This window comes from Cervus canadensis, chromosome 10 (assembly GCF_019320065.1).
Source record: "Cervus canadensis isolate Bull #8, Minnesota chromosome 10, ASM1932006v1, whole genome shotgun sequence".
Lineage (NCBI taxonomy): Eukaryota > Metazoa > Chordata > Mammalia > Artiodactyla > Cervidae > Cervus > Cervus canadensis.
In genome coordinates, this window is record NC_057395.1 from 77699719 (window position 1) to 77709469 (window position 9751).

The window sequence follows — 9751 nt, forward strand, 5'->3', positions numbered from 1 at the left end:
ACTGCAGGTAGCACCAGGCTGGAGACTCATCAGCGCCTCCCCACTTTCCTGCGGACCTTGAAGGGCTCCATTGGTGGGATCACTCTCTGTTCCACGCCTGGACCCACTGGAGCCTCACTGGGCTCTCAGACGTGATCACCCCTGCTGGAGACGTGGTCCCACAAAGACCCCCACGCTCACCCAGCTCCCTTCAAAGCCTGCTTCAGGCAGGGTGGCCTCCAGCTTAAGTAACACTATTTCCCCCCCCTCCAAAAAAAACAGCTGTATCTGCCCACCTACCATGCAACCCTGCCTCGAACTCCTTGCAGCAAGCCTCCCAGCAGGGGAGGCTTCTCCCCCACTTTCTACATGGGAAACCGAGGCCCAGAGAAGACAGATGACAGGCCTGCTGGTCTCCCCAGCAGATACCGCAGGGCAGCCAGGGAGGTCAGGAAAGAGATTCTTTTCAGGGAACCCTACTGAGGAAGACCCATCCTCTGAGGTCCCGGCACCCCATTATCTGGGGGCAAGAATAGGATGACCACTGGCCCCCGGTTTGCCTGGGGTTGAGGTGGTTCCTGGGATGCAGGACTTTGAGCTTTTAAGCCAGGAAAGTTTGGGGCATGCTGAGACAAGTGGATCATCCTGACCATGAATGAACCTCCGCCTCAGCTTCCTTTCATGGGCCCAGGCCTCTGGGGTAAGGCGGCAAGTCTCCGCGTGCAGCCTCTGAAGAGCAACCCAGCTCCGCCAGGGTCCTCAGGAAATACCTGCCCCTGGGTCCCCTGCAGAGTAACGCAGACACTGGGAGGGGTGAGCCCAGGCTAGTAGCGTCGCCACTAGCCACATATGGCTCTTAAAATTTAATTAACAATGAAATAGAAAGCTGACAGTTCTTTGATGCAGAAGCCACATCTCCAGCGCTCAGAAAGCCACCTGTGGTTGGTGGCTACTGGGTTGAACAGAGCAGAAGAGAAGAGCTCCATCCCTGCAGAAAGTCCTATAGGGCTGTGGGCACTTAGGCAGCCTGAGAGGCAGCGCACAGGCTCTAGAATCAGAGGCTTGGCTCTGCTACAGAGCCACTTACCGAGTCTGTAAAATGGGAGCATTATGAGCGCCTTCCTCGGGGTTGATGTCAGGATGTGATGCTAAGAACATTTAGGTGTACAATAAATGCTTAAAATGTATATAATGTATGTCTGTATACATATACTGTTTATATATATGGATGTGTGTGTGTGTGTGTGTGTGTAGGTTTTCTTTACGCCTGCCTACACTCAAGGACTGAGCGGTCATTAAGCCAGGATGACTGACCCTGCTTTCCATGGCCTTTGCCTCCACTGAAAGTGAAGTGAAAGGCGCTCAGTCGTGTAGGACTCTTTGTGACCCCATGGACTATATACAGCCCATGGAATTCTCTGGGCTAGCATACTGGAGTGGGTAGCCTCTCCCTTCTCCAGGGGAATCTTCCCAACCCAGGGATCGAACCCAGGTCTCCAGCATTGCAGGCGGATTCTCTAGCAACTGAGCCACCAGGGAAGTCCCTTGCCTCCAGACTTCCCTTTATTAAACACAGCTGCATCCAGGGCCTAACTCATCCTCTCTGCAACATCTAGCCGGTCTCACACTCCCACTGAACTTGACGCTGGAAGCCCTGTTTACAGATGAGCCAATCGAGGCTCTGGGCACCGATGTCCACACAGCCCGTCCAGATCGGAGCCCTACGCTGTTTGGCCAGAACGCCTGTGTTCTTGGCACCACTGCCCCTGCCTCCCAGAGGCCTCCCTGGAAGCCGAGGTCTCAGAGGCCAGCAGGGAGGCAGGAAACGGGCACGCTGGGCCCTCCTCTGCCAGACTCATTATCGGGGATAATTTTAGACTTCGTCCCACCCAGGCTCAGGCCTCGGAGGCGGGCCTGGTCTCCGCAGGTGCCCTGCGCTGCTGAGAGGGGGACGCCTTTTGGAACTCGACAGAGTTGGCACTCAGCACAGTTTTATAGAGCCCACTCTTTGTCACAGTTAAGCATTTTTCCCTTTTAAAGCACATTAATACTACAAGGAGTGGAGCCGGGGGAGTCGCAGCTGAGTCACCTAATTTGCCCTTATGGGCTGCAGCTTTCAGCTTCTTAGTTTAGCTGCTCTTCGGTTCCTCAGACAATTTCTTTCCTCTCCCAGTGCCAGGGCAAGAAATATTTTGTCCTTTTGAACTGAACCACCCACTGTTTTTCACTTCTCTCTAGCACTCTCCCTTTTTTTTTTTTTTTAAGGGATGCTCCGAGGGGGGTGGGTGGGGAGCTTCCGCCCACTAAATTATCCACGAAAACTCCCAAAAATAGAAGCTCTCAGCTGGGGTGGGAACGCGCCAGCAGATGGGGAAAAAGCAAGAGAGAAGCTGAATCAAAGCAAATAGAAGGCGTCCAGGTGGCCGTGGGGAGAAAGGCCCAGGGAGACTGTCAGGCATACGGGCTGAAGGAGACCTTGAATCACCGGGGAAGCCTTTTATTAGAATCTCTCCCCTCCAACAGCCTCCTAAATAAGAAACACAGGTATTTCTGCTGAGACATCACTTGCTGATGCTGCCCAGACAACTGATTCAACACCAGGAATATTTAAGAGGGCTTGGGCAGCTTCGAGGCGAGCACCCACGGGTCCTCTCGCTGCGTTTATAGCCCGTGTCATCCTCACCCGTCGGTCACCTTGGCTGCTAACCCCTTCCTGGCTGGAAGGCAGAGAGCAGTTAGAATGGGTCTGGGCTCCCATGTGTCTCAAGCACAGAACGTGGGAGCCACCCCGATACACGGAAGCCAGAATGATGAGGGACACAGATCTCTTATCGCATGACCATTGCCTGAGTACTTGCTGTGGGGCGGGTGGAAACTCAGTGCCTCCTCTCCGCAACCCTTGGACTGTCATTCTGCGGGGGAGGAAACCACAGCACAGAGAGGTTGTGCAATTTGCTCCAGGCAGCACAGCAAGGACGTGGCAGAGACGGGGCTGGAAGCCCAGCTGCCCGGTTCTAGAGCCCAGGTTCTGAGACAGCAAGCAATGCTGCCTCTCAAGTGTTGCTCCACTGAATACATATAATTTTATATATATATGTATATATAATTACCTCCAGCAGAAAGTCCAGCATCCCATATGCAGCCTACAAAGGTCTATGACATTTATCCCCATCCCTTCCAGCCTCATCGCTCACCTCTCACACCTCTGAACTCCATGCTCCTGCCTCCAGAAGTGCTCAGAACCCCCGAACCATCTGAGCTTAACTTCCTCTCCCTCCTGTTTCCACTCTGCTCTCTTGGGTAATTCCACTGGCCTCCAGGGCTTGCCCTGGATAGTGTTTCTTTGAGGTCTCAGCTTCCTCTGGCTTCCCTGGGGGCTCAGCAGTAAAGAATCTACCCGCAATGCAGGAGGCGCAGGTCTGATCCCTGGGTCGGGAAGATCCCCTGGAGGAGGAAATGGCAAGCCACTCCAGTATTCTTGCCTGGAAAATCCCACAGACAGAGGAGCCTGGTGGGTTACTGTCCATGGAGTCGGGAAAGAGTCAGACACCACTGAGCAACTAAACAACAGCTTCCTCCCCTGTAAAATGGAGCCACAGAAACCTCTTAGGGAGACGTGAGGACCTGAGATGTGGTATCTAATGAAGCACTAAGGACGGTGCCTGGTACGCAGGAAGCACTCGGTAAATATATAGGCATTAAAATTGCTCTCATCTTGCCACCACACGCAGCAGTTATGCAACACCCACATCCACCAAAGATACAGTTTCAGAGATCTCTCATCCCTCCCGGAATATAATCCAGGAACCTCACCATGGCTGTCAGAGCCAGCCCCCGAGAACATCCTGGTGGTTCCCACCTGGGTCCTCCTGTTCTTGTCCCGTCCGCTCCCACCCTGTGTGTGAACAGTAGGACATCCCCAGACGGCAGCGAGTGACCACGAAGCTAGGTTATAGAAGAAGTGTGGCTTCTGTCTTGAGATCTTGGCTGGCTCCCTCAGGAGCAGCCGGCCACTACGCTGTGACGACCCTCAAGCAGCCCTTGGGCAAGATCACGCGGTGGAGGACGCAGGCATGCCAGCCACGGAAGCTGCTCCAGGCCCACAGAGACATCACACGCGTGTTCCTTTAAGACTGCAGGTGAGGCTGCCACGCCAACCACAGAAGCTGCCCCAGGCCCACAGAGACATCACACGCGTGTTCCTGTAAACCTATGGAACCGAGACTGGAGGGAACATCAGCGAACCAGCATGGCGGCCTCCAAGACCCTCCCTGACCCCCGCGTCCCCTCTCACCTGCCTCCCCCACTCACTACCCGCCGCAGCCTCTGTCCTGTCCTGCCGGGCCCACCTGGTGACTTCTGTGCTTCCTTACCCCTCACCTGGAACCCTCTGTCCCATGACCTCTCATGGCTGGCTTCTTTGATCCTCCCAGTCTCAGTTCAAACGCCACCCTGTGAACACATTCTTCTATGACCCTCATCTTCCAAACTGGCTCCTCTGCCCTGGAGCCCAACCCCTCCAAACAAATCTCCATCACAGTGCCTGTTGTGCTTCGGTAGAACATTGACCACTTGCCGCAGATAAATGACATGTTCACTATTCTATCAGAGGGCTCCCCTGCTTCCCAACAAAATATAAATGCTACAAGCGCGGGACTTTGCTTTATTCTCAGCACCAAGAATGATGCCTGGCATACGGTGGGACCTCCAAAAGTTTTGTTGAGTGAATAAAAGAATGTAAAAATTGTCTCATCGGTTCGTTTACTTGGTTATGACTCATCTCCCCACTAGATTAGGAAAAGAGGACCATGCCCGCCTTACTTGGGGTTTGGAATGATGTCCGGAATTGGTGGGTACTCAGTAAAGAATCCTATCGCATGTCTCCCGAGGGATGTCTGTGTGCCAGGCCCTCCCAAGCCTCCTTAGGTACTAATTCATTTGGTTCTCACAACGCGGTAGGAGGAAGACCACTATTCTCCCCATTTTGCAGGTGAGGAGACCGAGTCCAGAGACCCAAGGTCCTCAAACAGTAAGGAGCAGACAGAGCGTGAGTTTGGACGGTGGCAGCCTGGCTCTGGAACCACGCTCCCGGGTCCTCTCGAGGCTTGTCGAATGACTGGCAGGCCGGCCTGAGCATCTGGCCACCTTCTCAGCCGGCTGGGGAGGACCCTCGCTCGGTCACATGGCCGAGGGGGTGGCTGGGATGCTCGGCCCGGGTTGGCAGGGAAGCAGGAATGGGGAGGCGGCTGGGCAGCTGGAGAGGCTTTCCCCGTTTCCAGGCGATGGAAAGGTTCGCCTCATGCGGAAAGAACGCCCGGTTCCGTGGCTGTGGCGAGGAGCGAGGTGTCTCCCCGGCCTGGTTCATTTCAAAATACATTGTCTTGCTTCTCATGGCCTGCCTGATCTGCTTTTGGAGGTTCTCATGACGGACTGTTCCCAAAATAATACCCGGCGCCGCTTTTTCCAACTCAGAAGTGCTGAATCTTGCTACCTCCCAATCAGCCGCTGGCTGCCTCCCAGAACCCTGGTAATCCCAGGGTCCCCCAAGCCGGAATGTGACCCAACAGGGAGATTTCCGAGGCATTTGGAGAGAACCCCGGACGCTCCCTGCCAGCTCATCGGGCTGCTGACGGCGAGTTTCCAAAGAGAGCCTGCCCCCGCGGCGGGGCGCCCTCCGCCGCTGCACCGGGGATGGAGCAGAGGCCAGGGGCAGCCCTCGGGATGCCCCGGGCCCGCGGGCATGGGGAAGATTTTCCTAGAAGCTGGAGAGCTGACGTGGAGAGAGAGGGAACGGGGCTCGGCCTGCCTCCCTGCCGCTGCGGGCAGAAGGAAAGGAAAGGCGGGCAGAAGGGAAGATTTATCTGCTTTGCATTCTTCTGAGAGCCCAGGCTGAGACATTCTGGCTTTCTCTTGTTTAAAAAATAAATAAATCAAGGGACTGAGGTGCCCACATCTAGAGTTTTTCTGGTGTTTTACTTTTTACATTATTTATTCGTTTATTTATTTCTGGCCATGCTGGGGCTTCCACGCCGCGCATGCGCTTTTCTCTCGCTGTGGCGAGCAGGGGCTTCTCGTCGCCGAGGCTTCTCCTGTTGCCGAGCCCGGCTCCAGGGTGCTTGGGCTCAGTAGTTGTGGCTCCCCGGCTCTAGATCACAGGCTCAGTACTTGTGATGCCCGGGCTTAGTTGCTCCGTGGCGTGTGGGGTCCTCCCGGATCAGGGATAGAACCCGTGTCTGCACTGGCAGGCGGATTCTTTACCACCGAGCAACCAGGGAAGCCCCTCTCCTCATATTTTAAAAATCAACTGGGGACTTCCCTGGTGGTCCAGCGGTCCCAGAAAGGGTTCACATCTTCCACTACAGGGGGCGTGGTCCAATCCCTGGTTGGGGAACTAAGATCCCACCTGCCCCACAGTGCAGACAAAAAAAATTTTTTTAATTAAAAAAACAAAAAAAATCAATCCGCCTGTCTTGTTGCTTTATTGATTGATTCCACCAGATGGTCACACACCTGCACTTATTCTGGGCACAGGGGGCTACAGCCATGAGAAAAACAGGTGCAGAGCACCGTCCTCCTGGGCCTACAGTCTGGGGGGAGGTCAGGGAGAAGGCACAAACGGAGATGACAGGGGTGGGTGGTGATGCACGCCGGAGAGGAAACGGAAAGTGCAGCAAGAAGGTAGAAAAGGACGGGGAAATGGGCCAGTTTAACCAGGGTGGTCAGGGCGGGCCTCACCGAAGAGGTGACGTGAGCAGAACTGAATGAAGTATGAGAACCAGCTACACAGATGGTTGGGGAAAGGCCTTGAGAGCAGAGGGAACGGCAAGTTCAAAGGCCCTGGGGAAGTCTCCTTTATGGTAGTGAACCTACTGTCACTGGAAATATTCACTCTTCCACACGCTCCACAAGTTTTCTGGACATCTGCCGTGTGGCCCTGAACTTGCTGGTGGAGATACAGTGGGAAAGCCAGACAGAGAGCATGTCTTCTGGAAACTCTCCATCCAGAGCGGCAAGAAAGCTCAACACCCATTACAAAGCGGGGCTCTGGGCTGCAATGCGAGAGGCTTGGGGCACACGTGAGAGCAACATAGCCTAGTCAAGGGGAGTGGGGTGGGGACCACCAGAAACCGTGTTGTCTAAATGGCATCAATAATAATAGTCACTAAAAATTATTGAATGTTTATACTTTGCCCTTTTCCAAGTGTTTGACATGCATTAACTCATCTAACCATCATAACCTTTGAAAGAAATTCACATTTTTTTCAAAGATGATGAAAGAGGTTAAATGACTTGCCATAGGTCACTAGGCAGAAGAGCCTAGAATCAAACCCTTAAAGAGACAGGACATACAGTCCACTTTCCCTTCTCTTCTTGCTGCTAAAATGGGGACTTGATGGTAGGAGCTCAAGCAGCCATTTTAGGCCACGAGGAAGAAACTGGGTTAAAGAAGACAAAGCTGCCGGATGGAAGAAGCTCAGGTCCCTAAGGATCATGGCACCTCCATATCAACCCTGGCCCTCCCACCCAGGTTCTTTTGTAAGAGAAAAACATCTAACTTGTTAGATCTCCTACTATTTGTGGATCTTCTGTACAACAGCTAAACTTTCTCCCTAGTCAATGTGGATTTTACTTTAAAAGAATAGAGATACCAAGTACAGAGACACTGAGGAGCGTGATCAGATACGCACTTCAGAAAGATAGCCGTGGGTGGAGTTAAGAGTCAGGCTTCAGAGCCAGCTGGGCTCAAGGCAAATCCCAGCTCCACCTCTTCTCAACTCTACGACCACGCAACTTCATTTCTCTGTACCTTGGTTTCCTCTTCTGCAAAATGGGAGTACTGTTAGCCAGCTGGAGAGCTGTTGTGAGGAGTCAGCACCTAGGGAGCCTTAGGCTCTGGGAGTGCAGCTGTGGGAAGACACCCCTCACCTGAGCCCGTGGGTCTCCACGAACCTCTCTCCCAGGAGGCACCGCTCGGCACCGGGGGGTCCGGAAAGCTGTCTAGAAGCAGCTCCAACCCTCCATGTGCAGTCAGAGGGAACAGGCCACAGAGGGGAATGCCCGGACGGGGCAGTCACCCAGGATGAGCCAGGGCCACTGAGCCCTGGGGAGCTGCATCTCTGCCGGGGGTGGACCCGGCCGTGTTGCAGGAGCCACCTCAGCACAATCCAGCCCAGGAAGCCGAGCCTGAGGGCCCGGCGCGGAAACGCGGCCGGAGAATCGTGCTGCCCTCCCCCGGCGGGCTCCCGAGAAGATAAGGAGCCCCGGCTTCCTGAGGATGTGCTCTGAGCCTTCCCGCTGGCTCCTCCGGGCTTGTCAAAATATTTCTCTGTTGAGCCATCCCTGTTTTTCCATTAATAAAGGTATTTTTGGGCTCCTGGCAACAATGAGTGAATGTTACAAAAGAGGTTGGGCCTTCCAGGATAAACACTACTCATCCCAGACCCCAGTTGGCTGGCTGTGGGCTGCCAAGTGTGGGGAGCAGGGTTCTTATTCCGGGGCTCTCTGTGTTCCAAGCCGTGATCTGGCCCAGGAGAGCGGGCTCTGGGCCATCTGCCTCCATGGGGAGGACAGGGTCACGCCTGAGCAGGACAGTGCCACTGCCATTCAGGACCCCCGGTCTTTCCCAGTGCAACGTGGGCCACGTCCATCCATCCCCGCCCCAGCCAATCAGTCAGGCGGGCAAAGCACACTTGTTGATGTCCTGCTTTGGGTCCAGCACCACACAGACAGAAAAGGCACGGTACTGCGGTGCTGGAAAAGACTCTTGAGAGTCTCTTGGACTGTAAGGAGATCCAACCAGTCCATCCTAGAGGAAATCAACCCTGAATATTCATTGGAAGGAATGGGCTGAAGCTGAAGCTCCAATACTTAGGCCACCTGATGTGAAGAGTCAACTCACTGAAAAAGACCCTGATGCTGGGAAAGATTGAGGGCAGGAAGAGAAGGGGACGACAGAGGATGAGATGGCTGGATGGCGTCACCGACTCGATGGGCATGAGTCTGAGGAGGTTCAGGGAGATGGTGACAGACAGACAGGAGACCCTGGTGTGCTGCAGCTCATGGGGTCGCAGAGGGTAGGACACGACTGAGCGACTGAACCCCAACAAGCGGCCTGGAAGACCACAAGCCTTGCAGAGTGACAGACGGGGAAGCAGGTAGACCCCCAGGTGCGTGGGGGGCTTCTCCCTGGAGACAGGCAAAGCGGGGCAGGGCACGTTCAGCACAGTGATGAGGACCGGGGGGGCCTGGGCTCTGACTCCGCTCCACCATGGACCGACCACGGGGCCTGGGGAGAGTGACTCAGCCTTTCAGGGAGCCAGTTTCCTCATCTGCAAAACGGGGAAGCAGCGCAAGTTAATATTAAAAATGTGCTCACAAGAGGGCCGTTCACAGGGCAGGGTTGGCTATTAGAACGTTGTTGTTAGAGCGGCCCACATGTCCATCGGCAGGGAAGTGGTGTACGTGCACGCTGGGACACAGAGAGAGAATGGAGGAATACCAGCGGCAGCAACATGGATGGGCCTAGAGATTATCACAGGTCAGAGAAAAACAAGCACTATAGGATATCACCTTTATGTGGAATGTAAACCATGACACAAATCAACTTATTTCCCTATGAACCAAAACAGACTCACAGACAGGGGAAAGAAACTCACAGCTACCAGAGAAAAGGGGCGGGGGGATAAATCAGCAGATACAAACTACTACATATAAAACGATAGACAACACAGTCCTACCATGTCACATTGGGAACTATAGTCAATATCTTGTA